We start from the raw sequence: 14578 nt of genomic DNA on the forward strand, positions 1-14578 counted from the left end.
ATCAATATTTTCCCATTAAAATCACATCCTTTTAACTAATATACTCTGTAAATGATTCAGGCCTTTATAGATAAGCTTCTAAATGTAACTGGTGAGCAAGATTCATAATGTGTATCAAAGAATTTCTATAAATCACAGAAAGATATATGAATAGGACCTGTAATTTCTATCTTTAAAAGAAAACAATGGTTTTGTTTGTCCCTCTTCTTGAGTGTTTGGAAGAATTAAATTGAACTTTTACTGCTGCTGATGGTAGTAATAGGAATATGTCCTTGTTGTTCATGTTTTTAACTTTCTTCATATATTTGATAAGGAGCTATAGAAATGAAAAAAGAAAAGTAAAATAAAAGAGTTTTTATTTATTTATTTTTAACTTCTAAGTAATAACCCTTAAAAAAAAGAAAAATGCATAATATTGCATACTCTCAGGTACTATGTAAACACTACTGTGCATCATTGAAAACTTTTTAGCTGCAGGTAAGTGGAATATAAAATAAGAAAAAAGCTTACAGTGAGAACCATGTATTTTTATTTTGAAACATGAGTTTAATTCCTGCGAGCTTTATTTCAAAGTAAGATTAATTCAATTAATTATTGAAGAGGCTCATTTCTCCATATCAGGATTAAGGATACAGTTGTTTCCAAATACAAATGCATGCTTCCTCTCTGAATGCACAGTAGTGGCCAAATGTTTAGTTAAGCTTTTTTAAATGAAATGCATTTGAGCAGAAGTTGAAAACCAGCTTTGTTTCCAGGATCGCCCAAAGCATGGCACGGGAATCTACCTTTTCCATGAGTTATGGGCTGTGATTTCAAGCATTTTATAACTGTCTGGGTGGCTTCCCTTTCATCTGCAGTCCTGATTTTCAGAAGGTTTTGTATGTCCCTCTGGATCTTTTAGATAGGATCTAGTACATTAATGTGTATAATAATTAAGATTATTTTAAACAGGAAGAAAGGTCTCAAAGAGTTGTTTTTTTGTCCTTTTCATGCTGCATGCATGAAAATGTGCCAACATGATGGATTCTGTAAACCTAGATGGAGACAGTGCTGAAAATACCAAAGAACAAAGAGAAGATCCTTTAAGAATCTCTTCTGTGTCTGTTGACTTCAATAAGAATTTTACCATTTATCAAAAATGGAAGTAAAAATTATACCCAAGGATGGCAATTCTAAGGACCACCTGTGAAATGTTTTTGGATTGTTCTATATAGTATGGAAATTTTAATGATAATAGTTTCATTCTATTTGTTTTTAGCACTGAGTTCTGTTATAATTACTTTTATACAGAACTCTATAAAAACAGAGTTAATGGGAAAGCAGAAACAAATACAATTCAAGTAAAAAATGGAGAAGGAATAAAAGGTAACAATTTCAGTTAAGTCTCCCACAATGGCTTTGATCCAGCCTGTGTGTATTGAGGTATTTGAACGTATCAGAACTAACCACCAATATACAGTAACACCAGCTTTAGAGGTACAAGAGTTGGCAATTTATGTCTGTGGCTAATGAAGCAAAACTACAGATATTGTGTGAGATGTTAATCAGATTTGCTTTGGCTTGCATCTTAAAGTTGTTTTAATATCACCTTTACATCTTTTTTTTTCTTTGTAGTTAGAGGTAGTTAGAAGGTTTGTTAGAAAATGTAAGAGTACCTGTTATAGAGAGGAAACTGGTATTTTAGTCTTAATTATGTGTTAAAGGGATGGAAGCATCTCTACCAGTATGGACACAAATGCATTGCCTCTTCTAATCACTGCTGAGCAGGTGGGTGGAAAAGCTCTGAATATACTAGAAAAATTGAGGCTAGGGACTATTGAATTCAAATTTTAAGAAAGTGGGAAAAATGCAGTATTTTAAAGGTAGCACAGCAAAATATCAAGGAAAGCCCTTTGTATTAAAATTAGTCTATGTACTAATCCCTGGAGGGATTACTTCCAAGCGGAGTGGCTACAGGGTTTGCATGGAGTGTGTGGAGTGTGCAAGCAGGCAAACTACTTTGGTGTCTGTGCAAGTCAAAAATGTAGGACCATTGCTCTGCAGTTCTACAGATTGAGTAGCTCTGCCTCTATTTCTGCCAGAGAAATATAGGGTTCAGGATCCTTTTGCTGGTATGTTTTTGGAGTTTAGAGTCTATTCTTAGAATGATATAGTGAATATTCCTTTTGTCTCTTATTGCACAACAAAAATGAAACAACTGAAAATTTCTGTTTGTCTGACATAATATTGATGACTGGGTAATCTATATCCAAGCAGCATTTGGAAGAATGTGTTGTCTGAATTATATGCGCTGGAAGAAACTGCTGTTGAGACAAACATTTCTAGCTTTATAGGTCATTATATTTGCAATTACCTCATTTTGTCTTCTCTCTCATCATAAGGGTACCTCTATAAACTGGTATGATGGTCATTAATCATTTCACCTCTCTCAAGTGCTGCAGTGTTTTAGTCTTGTGTTTGTGCTGCCAGTAAGTAACTGGCTTAGCACACTCAAATGAAGTGAACAGTGAAATGACCATATTCCAGGAGTGCCATGACCAGACCTACCATCCAGTCTCAACTGTCTTTTTTTTTTTTTCAAAGTTAATATGGGGTGTTCTGTGTTAAGAGAAATATATATGCAAAGTAAGTAGCTGCAGTACACTGAAACTAGGATGAACATAGAGGATAACCTAAATAGCTCAGTTTTGCTGTGAACTGCTATGAAATGGGTCTTATGCAGATAATGTTCCTCAAGCTCCACTGGTAATGAAACACCACTTGACAGCAATTTTATATTTCCTACTGAAAGTCGTGTTTTTTAGAACTTGATAAGAGAAAATACTGTACTTTATAAACCCGTGACAGCATTTCTGAAACTGTTTCCTAGCCTGTTTCCTTCCCCAGTCACTTTGGGGAAGGAAGAGGACTATTTAAAGCACTGGCTGGTTTCTATATGGGACATATGGAAAACAGCAACTCATGTTGCTTGGAATCTTTGGAGCTGCTTTTGCAGTGCAAAGAGCTTTTCCTGGAAGGCACATCCCAGGTCCACTCAAGATGCTTCTATGTATCCCAATGCAGGAAGTGAATAAACTTCCCAATGCCAGGAATATATTCCATATATTTCTTGTGCCGTCTAGAAGTAGGCTGACTTTTTGGTTCAGCACCATAATGATGAAGCCAACCAGTCTGCTCCTCAGCTGCTGTTTTCTCCCAGCTCCCCTAGCAGAAGAGCCTCAGTAACCTGTAGACCTTTGCACCGCCGCCGTGTTGCCTTTGGAGAGTCCCCTTCCCTTGCACAGGAGGATTGCTATTCTGTGCTGATTTAAACAAGCCCCAGTGCACAGCTTTGCTCTTCCCTGTGCGTTTGTATGATGTTTGTTGTCTGTTCTATTACATGATGCTTTTTCAGTATTATTCTTCTGTAATTTATTCAACAGGAAATTTCTGAAATTGTCAGGCCCCTTGGCAATGAGTAGTATAAGGAATCTTTCTTTTTTGTTTGTTTGTGATACTGGTGGCAGAATGTCCAGGGAATTTTTGGTATGGCTAAGCTTAAAATGGATATTTTTATCAAATGTTTTAGAGACTTTAATGTATTGGCAGAGTGGTTGTTATTCACATGACAAGAAGCATAGTAATAGACTCCTGGGGTAAAACTAATAATCAGTAGGCATTCTGAGGAAAAAAAAAAATCCCTATAGCATTTCACTCAGCTTTGCAGTGTTTACCTCTAAATACAGACACTTATGCAGGAAGCAGAGCTGCTAAATTTCTTTTGTTAAAAAACATTTCCCAGTTTGACCGAGATTGTGGTAGCTGGGAACAGAAAAAGGGAAAAATTATTTTCTGGTCTAATTCGGAGGTCAATAGAGCTAAACTACCAGTAAATTTGGGGCAGATATTTTGATGAGTCCCATAAATATCATAATGGAGTAGAAATAATGGGAATACAGAAAATTTATTTCTTATTTTCTTTGAATAATAGTGTTACTGCTTGTGAACAAGCAGTTACAGCAAATAGGCTGTCTGAAAGGGAAGGAATTTTACTGAGGCAAATTTTTGGTGAAGAATAAATATTTCCAAAGGATGGATAGTTGTTTCAAGGATACTTTGGATACATTCCTCCTTATGGAATTAAACTGTTTCTATTCATTTTAATGCCTTTGCAGTTCATGCTTTGGAATGAACCAGTAAGCAGCTTTGGGGATGGTAAGAGAGAAAGCATATCTGCAGCTTGTTCTTCCAAGCATTTTGTAAATTAAAAGCAAAAAATAATAAAATAGAAGTGGAAGAGTCTGATAAATATAGTCCTTTTTACCTAATGATACCTTCCCTAGCTGTATGAACAGCAAAAGTCTCTGAATATCATGAGAATAAAACCCATGCACATATTGGGTATCTCTTTTTATTCCTCTACTATCCACTTAATTATAGCTCATTTATTATGTAGCATCATCTTCCATGTGTTAAGAATATAAAATCATGTCAGGAGAGAGTATGTGGATCAAGCTAAACTGTGAATGTACTTTGTGCTTCACCCCCATGGAAATGCTCTATCTCACCAGGAGGCTCCGCTGATCCAAAGTGGGCGAATCTTGTTGACATCTATGAAGGATCTTCACCTGGTGCAGATCAGTAAAGCTCCATGTGCTTTAATGAGGCTGCATCAGTACGGGCTGGCTGGGGATGTGAATTAGTGGTGGTGACATTGGTGACACACCACCACGTGCAGACTTTGAGTAGAACTACTGTTTGTTTAAAAAGTTTTTTGGTCTCAGGAGTATCGCAGAAATGAATAAAAGCTGTTTTACCATAAAGGCATTTAACAACTTGTGAACTGTTGAGTTAAATAAGGAAAGGGCTTGACAATTCCTTTTTACAGTTACATTGCAGTTATAATGAGCAGTATTGATCTTCTATTAATACTAATGTGTTTAATGACCTTTCTAATGGCATCTGTCACTACTGTTTCTTCTCAAAGTCTAGTGGCATTTTTCCTTCCATCAAGTAAAGAATTACAGTTCTCGCTGCATTGTTAGAATGAGAGTAATTATCCTTTTAAAAGTAATATGGGGGCTTAAAGTCTTAATCAGTTAAAAATAAAAAAAGAAATGTATGTTATAGAAGCTGTTAGGATTTTTTGGACAAATCTTCCATTTGAGAAAACAGTTGTGTGAGCATTATTCAGATCAGCTTTTCCTTGTCAGATTTAGCTAGTTAGTTTTGTTTGCGGATTTTGAAGTGGAAGGGTTTATTTAGAAACTTCATGTATCTCTCAAGAATTTTATTTCTTCTCTGTCAGCTTTTATTATTACAAAGTGAAGGGAGGATATTGAATTAACTAAAATTTTAATGCACCATAACTTCACCAAGAACATATACCTATAGTTCAAGGAAAACTAAATTGTTTCTTTTAGCCATCTTCATTTCAAAATTAAGAATTGACTAAACTCTGTAAAACTTCACCTCTTAAGCACCAGCCATTTAAAGTTATAGTTCTTCTCCTCCATCCAGTAATGCACTGGATTGTTACTAGAATCAGTATTAAGATGAAGTTTAGGGGTAAGAGTCATAGAAAGTGGCAGCAGAACTGTTTAATGGTTTGCTCTTGGTTGTGGAAACCCTTGATTTTGTCCTCTCTGTCTTGCTAATGACAAATGATTTGCAGGACATCCATATTTTCATAAGCAACTTATTCTAGATCTGTTCACAAAGATTGTACATGATATCTTTGATATGCACCACTGTTAGAAACATCTTATAGATGGCCTAATTGTGGTGCAAAAGAGAAATCCTGGGTGCTCCAAACAGGGACGCTGTGATGTCACTCTCCAATCTACCACCCGAAAGGCAGTACTTTGGGGGTTGCCATAACAACATCAGCCAGTCATTGTCTGACACTACAACGTTATTGCAGGAGCTTTGAGGGAGGATTAACCAAAATTTGGTTAGTATGGTGAGTAAGGATATCTGAGCAGTGTACTCAGGCACTGAACGTGCATCGTATTTCCTCTGTGCATGCATGATTTGGAAAGACTACATGTTTCTGAAACTCTTTGGAATAGCTATGCAGTATTTTAAAGTCATATATTGGAGTACATGTGGAAAAGATGGTGTAAATTGTTTTAAAGTTGCCCATATCTAGTTATAGTTTTATATAATAAAATGAGCTCAAGTAAAGACTCAGAAAAGCTGAGTGGGTACCATGATATATAATAGAAAAAGTTTCATCTGAGTTGTCCTTTGCATACAGCAAGAAGAGCTCAGAATCATGTTTTCTTCCCTTATTATATACCACATCCTGCAAAAATCCAAATTAGTAGCTTGAAATTCATGTTTAAATAACTAAAATACACATACAACATAGGTGAAAGAAGAACGTTTAATTAATTGAACCAGAAATTATGATTTGCATAATAAAATAAGCCAGCTTGCTTTAAACAGATTTCATACATCTGAAAGAGAGCAAGCTTGCCAATAGCAGGAGCTAATGCTTCAATACCTTTCATTTTGTACTCTGAAAAGGAAACCTCTTCTTAAGCTCATTCATTTTCCAGAGGGAAAATCGAAGGCTGTGGCATATTGTCAGAGCCGCTTTATTGTCACCATTTACAAAGGTCACCTGAATTAATTGGCTTCTTACCATACATAGTGTTAAGCTACCCCTTTCCTGACATTTCTGGAAAGGTGGCAGGCTTACCACCTCTGGCTATCTGTTGCGGTTTGTTTCGCAATGTTTGTTCCTCTGAAACTCTGGAATTGCAGGCGGGGGATTGCATTGCTACGGAGAAGCAGCTCCTCTCTGATGTTCACTAAGGTGTACGGAGTGGGGGGTAGAGGAGAGGCACGGGAAAGATCTGCCTTTACTGCACATAGCGTTCCGGAAAGCAAACTGAAACATGTAGGATGACTGGGGTTGTATTTCTTTTCACTTTGAAGCAGGCTTTGGGTAGCTAACCTGTCCTTGGCAGGGAGCGAAGTGCAATCTCCCCCTGGCTTTCCCTGCTGCATGAATCACACTGCTGCACATTGATGGACTTTACTGAACGTGTTTTCATCTTAAGGGCTGCTAAAGTACCCTTACACTGAATGAAAGGAATGACATGCATATGTATAAACACACTGGGCACTGGGCAACAGTGCTGGCGTGGAATTTCAGGGTGACCACATAGGTTAAATAGAAAGCAGTTGTCTCCTTCCTAGCCCCTGCATTTACTGCCCCCTCAATCTCCTCCTGTGGTTCCCTGCTTTCTGACCTGCTGTGCTGGGTGAAAACTCAAACTAGAGATGTGAAAACAAAGACATTGCGAGCCAAGACAAATAGTTTTGAGCCTCCCTGTACCGAGAGAGGCAAAGGTGAGGGAGCGATGGCTTTGCACCAACAACCCGCTCCTGTGAAAATACAGTATGGGGGCACCCCGCCGCGCTCGTGTTAATTACCGGAGAAGATTGCAACTCCCCTGCTCAACGCCATCCCTGTCACCCTGCACGGCCGTTCCAGCTGCATCCGTAAGCCGGCGATGGCTCCGACCCCTCTGATGGGGAAGGGGATGCTTTTAAGGGGAAGTCATTTGCCACAATGCCGACCATGAAGCCTGGCAGAAATTCAATAACTGTTTGTGATATGCTCATTCAGCCTCGCTGCACACTGGGGTTTAGGTCCTGACATAAACAGCGGTTCCCTTAATCCCAGCGCCGGAGAGAAGGAAGGAGGCTGTGCTGTCCTGCATCTTATTTTATCGGTTTCAAAACACAGAGCAACTGTGTAATTTGATTTTTGCATCTGAAACATAGGGGAGAACCTCCTCCCTTTATAATATTTCACCCTTTGATGTTCTTTCAAGCCAGCAAATGCACCCATCCGATACTCTTTCAAGTGTGCTTAGATTATCTCTGACACAAAGAGCAAATTGCATTTGCATTTCCCTTTAGAAAGTAAAATGAGGAAGAATGCTAATAAAATAACTTTACAAAAGAAGACTGGGGGTGGGGTAGGGGGGGAGAGTTAAGATAAAAATCTGGATAGCAATTTAATAAAGAGGAACTTACCCTCTCCTTAGAGTAGTTTCAAAGCCGGAGGAGTTCTCCCATCTCTGTAAATTTGATTCCTTAGCGCAGGTAGCCACATACTTGCCTTGATGCCGGCGTCTGAGGAGCCGTGCGGGTGCGGAGGCGCGCGCGGCTTTGTGTGCGTGCGAGCGTGTGTAGCGGTATATAATGACACCACGGCGTATGGACGGATATCCCGCAGCACGGGAGCCGCCGTGCTGCCCGCCGCGCTCCCCGGCGGGAGGACTAGCCCTCCTTACTCCTCCTCGCCTCCATGGCGGTTGGCGGCGCGGCGCTGAGCCGCCCGCCCGTCCATCAGCGTGTCACGCAGCTGCCCCGCTCGGTGGTGGCGGATAACGGGGCCCCTGGCGCTCCCCAGAGAGCAGGCGATGGCCTGTGCGTGGGCGCTGCAGCGCCGCTGCGCCAGCCCGCGGGGTGCTGCCTGCTACGTGACACGGCGGCCTGGGCCTCGCCGTGCGCCCGCCGCGCGCCTCCGCTCTGTGGGAGCTGCGGCGCGTGCCTGGTGCTTTTATAGGAGGCCTCCGGAGATTTAAACTCGTTATTTTGCCCGTGCGGAAGGGAGGATGTACGAGGCGCGTAAGGAAGCTCCCTATGTGCAGAGCAGCTCATTAGGGATCACTAAACTTCTGCAAGGGCTGCTGTGGTTCAGGGGATGCCGGATGGTGAAACCCTTCAGGAAAACCTTTCCCTCTTAGTGAAGAGGGGAGAAGAAGAGAGAACCCACCCCCCCTGGCATTTTATTGCATGCTTTTATTTTAAGAAAGTTTTTTTTTCTACTGCTCCTTTTGCCAGTGTTATAAAATATTAGATTTTATTACGTATATGTATCCATAGAAAGCTGAGGAAGGGAGTGGTTAAATAAAACCTACTTCTTCCCATCTCTGTCTCCCTAGCTATCTTTGTGACTATCTGACAGAGTAAACAAGAGGCTGCACAGATATCCTTCCCTTATTTCCTTCTCTTCACTCCTTTTTGTCTGATATACTCAATGGTAAAGATTTTTTTTTCCCCTGTTTGTTTTGTATCTGTGAACAAAGGGCATGCTGAAAACTACAGTTTGCTCCACTGGAGGTTTCAAGAATTATAAAATAATTCACAAAGATGTTTTTAATTTCACAGAAATATACACTGAAAAATGTTACTGCTTCTCCTGGAGATGCAGAGCTACAAGTGAGCTATTGTTAGGGGAAGACTTTTATTTTACACATTGTTTTATATGAATCAAATCAGTTTTGGGGGATGAACAATAGTGAAATACAAAGGGTGAGTTATCAACAGGTCAAAAATAAGAAAATATTGGTTGTCTTGCGTAAATTTAGTACTACAACCCTGATTGATACAGACCACCCTCTAGTGGACTAATTTGAAATGTGGTTCACATTTCACATCATAGGCTTTGTCTGGAGAACAGCTCACAATCATGTCTAATAAGAGTACAAAAAAAATCTGAAGATTAACAAACAATGTAAATTAAAGTACATTTGCAATGGCAATAACACCAAAATTCTATTATAAAGTGGTTATTATTTTATGAACACCATACACATCATTTTAATTCACTTTGAGCCTGTGATTGTGAAATGCATTTCTGTTTTTATTCTCTAAGTGAATGAGTTTACACTTTATAAAATCACTTATTATGAAAAGTGAATTAACGTGATGCCATCTTCAATAAATTTTACTTTGCTGTAATTGGCTAGGGTAAATTTTGCAAAGCAGGTCCTGATTGACTCCCTGGTACTTACATTAGTTGGGCAGTAATAAAGCACTTTCTTTTCCTTCTCCCTCAAATTTTTGAATATTGCACTTAAAGTAAGTACTGGGAGAAATGATTAAAATTCCTTTAAGATGTCTGCAGTCAGTTTTTTTAGCACACAGAGAGCTGAATAGGACAACCTCGTATGTGAAATAATGGCTCTTAAGTGGCAGGCTGCAAATTCATGAAATACTCAAGTGTGGGAGGAACGCTGTGTGGCCCTTACATTTTCTTCAGTTCTCTTATTATAACCTCCCCCCCCCCACCCCTTTTGAGAGTTAAAGGAGAAACAGGCAATGTAACAAAAACACTTGGTGTCTACCCATCTTTGACTGCCTCTCAGTTCTTCTTGCCCTGAGTTGGGGATGGGGAATAGACACTGCTGCAGAGAATGCCTCTGGCCAGAAAGATTTCATGTCACCTTCTTTCTGTAGGCTCAGGGTTCATCAGTGAAATCTTGTCTTTCATTTGCCCCTGTGAGATAATTTTTACAGCCTTTGATAGCACTGTTCACTGCTACAAGCTGTGAATATGAAACACAGAAATTTCCCATAGTAAGTGAACCTAATGCTTGAAGCCTTCCTTGCCTCCTCATGTTCTCTGCCAAATGTAACACAACCTGTCCAGTTTCTGATGGGACAGTGCTCATGTTCGGAAAGCACAACCAAAAGCTAGAAATATAATAGTTCTTGCCAAGCTAGGCCCAACAAGAAAAATAGAAATCATTCCCCATCCCAGGTATGGGATTAGTCACATCCCATACCTGGGTGGTATGGAATCATACACATCAGAGTATACTCTTGCAAGAGATGCAAACCTCTTCTATCAGGTGGGGTGGCAGATGGAATTTCAAAAGCTCTGGGCAAAAAGTAGAAAAACGGAAGACCTTCTGTCATAGTGAACTAGTTAGCACTAATAATAGTCCAGTGGAAGAGCAGATTTGTGGACTAGAGAAAAGATTGGAACCACCTTGTTCTACCTGAATGTCTTCTGGTATTTTGTTCCTAGTCTCACATAGTGACTGTCCTTTATTTACAGTCTGGCTTCCTGGTTAACATGAGAATCATGCAAGAATTGATTGAAAGATTTGACATGCGAAATTCAGATGTGAGTTTTTCCTATGTGAAATCTTCATCATGGCTGATTTCTATGGTCTGTTTAACTGGAAGGCTAAATAATTAAATCAGCTAAAGCACATTGCATAAAGATACTGTGTTGTTATGATAGAATATATATGCAATTAAAATATCTCCTTGATAGATGTACAGTTACATATTAGTTAAAATATTATTTTATCATCATAAAGTTCTATTTTATAAAAAAGTGAAATAATTGAATTTTTAATTGATTTTTTTGCTAAGAAATATATTTTTTTCAAATTATCTGTAGGAGAAAAATACCTTTTATAAGTAATACAATTATGATGATTAAGATTCATTAAGTTATTTTCTTGCTAATTTTACTATGATGTTTGCTGGTTTTAAAATAGGAACATAATCTATTTCATCAGAATTTTTTATATATATATATATATGTATATATATATAGCTTATTAGGTTGCAGGGTAGAAAAAAAATGCCTTAGACTGGCAGAGATATGATGAAAGTAATGTATGCTAACTCCAGGTATTTATTTTGCATGCATTTTATCTGATTACTGAGTGCACATGAAAATAAACTAAATAATTACTTGTTTGTAATGTATAATTAATGGTGCATTAAAACTTATTAAAATATAGTGGGGTTTGTGCATACATTCTTGCTCATGTTGGAAGGAGATTGCAAAACTTTCTGAGTTATAAAAAGGGTTTGGCTTTAGCAATAATGTACTGTTTGCTTGCTGTGGTTCAGGGTGATCACATCCAGTATTATTAGGCTCTTAGAACACAGCTCCATTGTGGAATCCAGCAAGTATAGCTGAAAACTGAAATAAATACTATGCAGTTAAAGCAAAAAGCCCCAAGTTTGTGATTTAAGTTCTAAAGATTTAGAACTTAATGAAATCTAAGCATTTCATATTAGGAATTGGCAATTAAAAATAAATTCTTTTAAAGTGATTATCTATACAGTTTTTGCCCAAGTAAAAAAAGGGTAGGTACTTTTTGAGTAGCAGTATATATTAGTGAAGCACACATTTGGCCAGCAGTTTCTGAGATACCATGGCTGCAAGGAAGAGGGCTGGGTGGTGCCTCGTTCTCTCTCTCTTCTTGTAGCCCTTAGGGTAAAAAAGAAAGGAACTGATGTGTAGGACTGACTCTCACCAGTTCTTCAAAGACTACCCACAGAGTCTCTTCCGTGTGAGGTGTGCCAAGGTATTCTTTTCTGGAGCATGTTTCAGCATTGCTCCAAGTCCAGAAAATTTCTCCAACGTCCTCACTGACTTTATTAACGATAGTTATTATAGTTATTATATATTAGTTATTTTAACTCTGCTTATTATGAACTATAGCAAGTATGATGCCTAATTTGCTGGGGAGATGTAAGTAGCAACGCTCCCTGTAACCTCATTCTACCCGCATTTTCACTGCTGCTTATGCAATGTCATCGACCCGACCCTGTCATGTGCATTGTTTGATATAATGGCACTAACTTATTGATATTTTCCTAAAGGCTATGCTTCCATACAGACAAGTGAAAACTTGTATTAATGTATCATCTCCCACTAAAGTGAACCATTTTTTCAATGACAAGCAAAAGCCAATGAAGTTCATTGTCTTTTCTAAAAAGATGAAAAGCTTGTTGCCATCAATAAGTTCAAGTTTCTAAGCAAGGCTGTACTTCATGATGGGAAGTGCTATGCTTAGATCACTTAACCTACTATCAGCTTTCTTTTATCAGATCCCAGTGTTACTGTTGGTAAGATAGAGATAAAGCTGAAGGAAACAAGCATAGGCCATGAACCTGAGGAGAATTTCACATAAGAGTAAATTCATATCCATGCAAAGCAACAGCCATTTCATTAACACTACGGAGATAATAGTCCTAAAGAATAGATGACTTAGCACAGTCTGGAACTGCGTTGTAAAAGCAGCTGTATAGTAAAGCCAGACTCAAGCATGTGTAATGTGGATGAATGAAAGCAGTGGTGATGAGCTGACGCTTGTCTTGGTGATCAAGGGGATTTTGCATATTCCAGCAAATCATGTAGCAACTGTGTTCTAAGAAACAGAAGGGACAAGATCCCAGGAGAGGGCAATACTATGGAGAGCCTTCCTCAGGAATGATCTAAGGTCTGTAAAATCTTGACATACTTTGTACTAGTGCCTACCGGGTCCCCTTGTACAACTCAGGGTGATATTAGAGTTCTTTTAATTTTCAGCCCAGAGTCTATTTTAATAGGCAAGAATCGCTTCCATCCCAGCATCCGCTGAAGGCTGGAAATGAGTCACACATAGCAACCACAACCTGTCTGTGCCGCGTGGGAATCTTAATGAAGATGAAGTAGTGAAAAACAGCTAAAGAATTCTTATGTGCAGCTGGATTAGATGGATAAAATATGGTATCTGTAAAGAGGTTTTCAAGCTCATGTATTTCTTTTACAAGTATATTTTCCTTTTTAAAATGGATTTTATCTCAGTATGTTTATGTCTTTCTTGTATTGGCATCTCAGTTTTTGTATATAATATATTCATAATATATAACTATAATAGTTGAATGTAGTTTTATAATTTATTGGGATCTTCTGGATGGTAGATTTTTAAGTCTGAGATTCCTGTGGTGATTTCATAAGGATCTGACAGAGATGGCTCGGATTCATTACTAATACAAAACTGATGAATGAATCCTTTATAACCACTAGACACTAAAGAATTTTGCTCTTTTCCAGGCGAATATGAGTTAATACACAATGAAAATCGTACATGAAACAGTTTCTGCCTTTCAGAGTCCTGATGAAAAATTACTGTATTTATAACAGAACCATATAAAACTAAAAAAAAAAAAAAATCTTTTAAAAGTCTCCCTGAAATTATATTAGCACAAGTTGAGCAAGATTTGGAATTTCCTGAAGCTTTCTTCTTCCCTGATTCTTAGCCAGTACTACAGAGACTGAAAAGTTTTTCTCATGTCAACAGGGAAGAATGCCAAATATGAACTTTCCCAAGAAAATATGGGGGAAAATGGCTGAGAACACTGTACTGATGGTGTCTGAGCCTCACTGAATCAGAGATTTACGCATACCTTGTCCTAGAATAATTATTCCTCTGTTCCAGAAGATAACCATAACATGTAAATAATAATAAAAAAAGTCAATGGTACTGTTCCAGTTTTCCAAGGAAAACAAAGGAATGAAGGAATTTTCCTTGACATGTGCTTTCTAATTAAATCTGATTACCAGCACAAATATTGAGATTTTTTCACGGGAAGGAATTGGGCCTTCTACTCCCTGAGTGCTTATGGACCATGGACATCCTTCAGTTCGTGTAACAGAAATGCAAGCTGTGAATATCCGTTGTTCACGAAACCCAGTATGTGCACAGGAAACGTGTTTTAGTGTCGTGACTCCCTGAATTAGTCTTTGTCTGAGGTTGGTAAAAGAAATGGTGCTGATAATGATTTCAACGTAGAGCCTAGATACAGAACAACCTGCTAGAATGTTCACCCAAACAATGACCTATTAAATAGATATAAAATATGTAATTCTTTTAAGTAATATTTTCTGTCCTTATAGGGAAAATTTTTTTCCACTGCTTTGCTCATTTCTGTTGTCCTTTCTATTAATGCAGAGAATTAACTGATATTTTATCTGAAACAGATATATCATTTTTCT

The 14578-nt window shown here is 38.3% G+C and overlaps 2 protein-coding genes across 3 annotated transcripts in view; one reads left to right on the plus strand and one right to left on the minus strand.

Annotated features, from left to right (window-relative positions):
- The window catches only part of LRRN3 (leucine rich repeat neuronal 3), a 32885-nt gene extending 24732 nt beyond the window's left edge, over positions 1 to 8153 (minus strand). Inside the window, exon 1 of the mRNA XM_026039280.1 lies at positions 8035 to 8153. The gene's annotated coding sequence lies outside the window, so the exon portion shown is untranslated. The remainder of the gene's footprint in view (positions 1 to 8034) is intronic.
- The window catches only part of IMMP2L (inner mitochondrial membrane peptidase subunit 2), a 431091-nt gene that overhangs the window by 191677 nt on the left and 224836 nt on the right, over positions 1 to 14578 (plus strand). The window lies entirely within an intron of this gene.

Source organism: Nothoprocta perdicaria, unplaced genomic scaffold (genome assembly GCF_003342845.1).
Source record: "Nothoprocta perdicaria isolate Ctin4 unplaced genomic scaffold, notPer1 scaffold_227, whole genome shotgun sequence".
Classification (NCBI taxonomy): domain Eukaryota; kingdom Metazoa; phylum Chordata; class Aves; order Tinamiformes; family Tinamidae; genus Nothoprocta; species Nothoprocta perdicaria.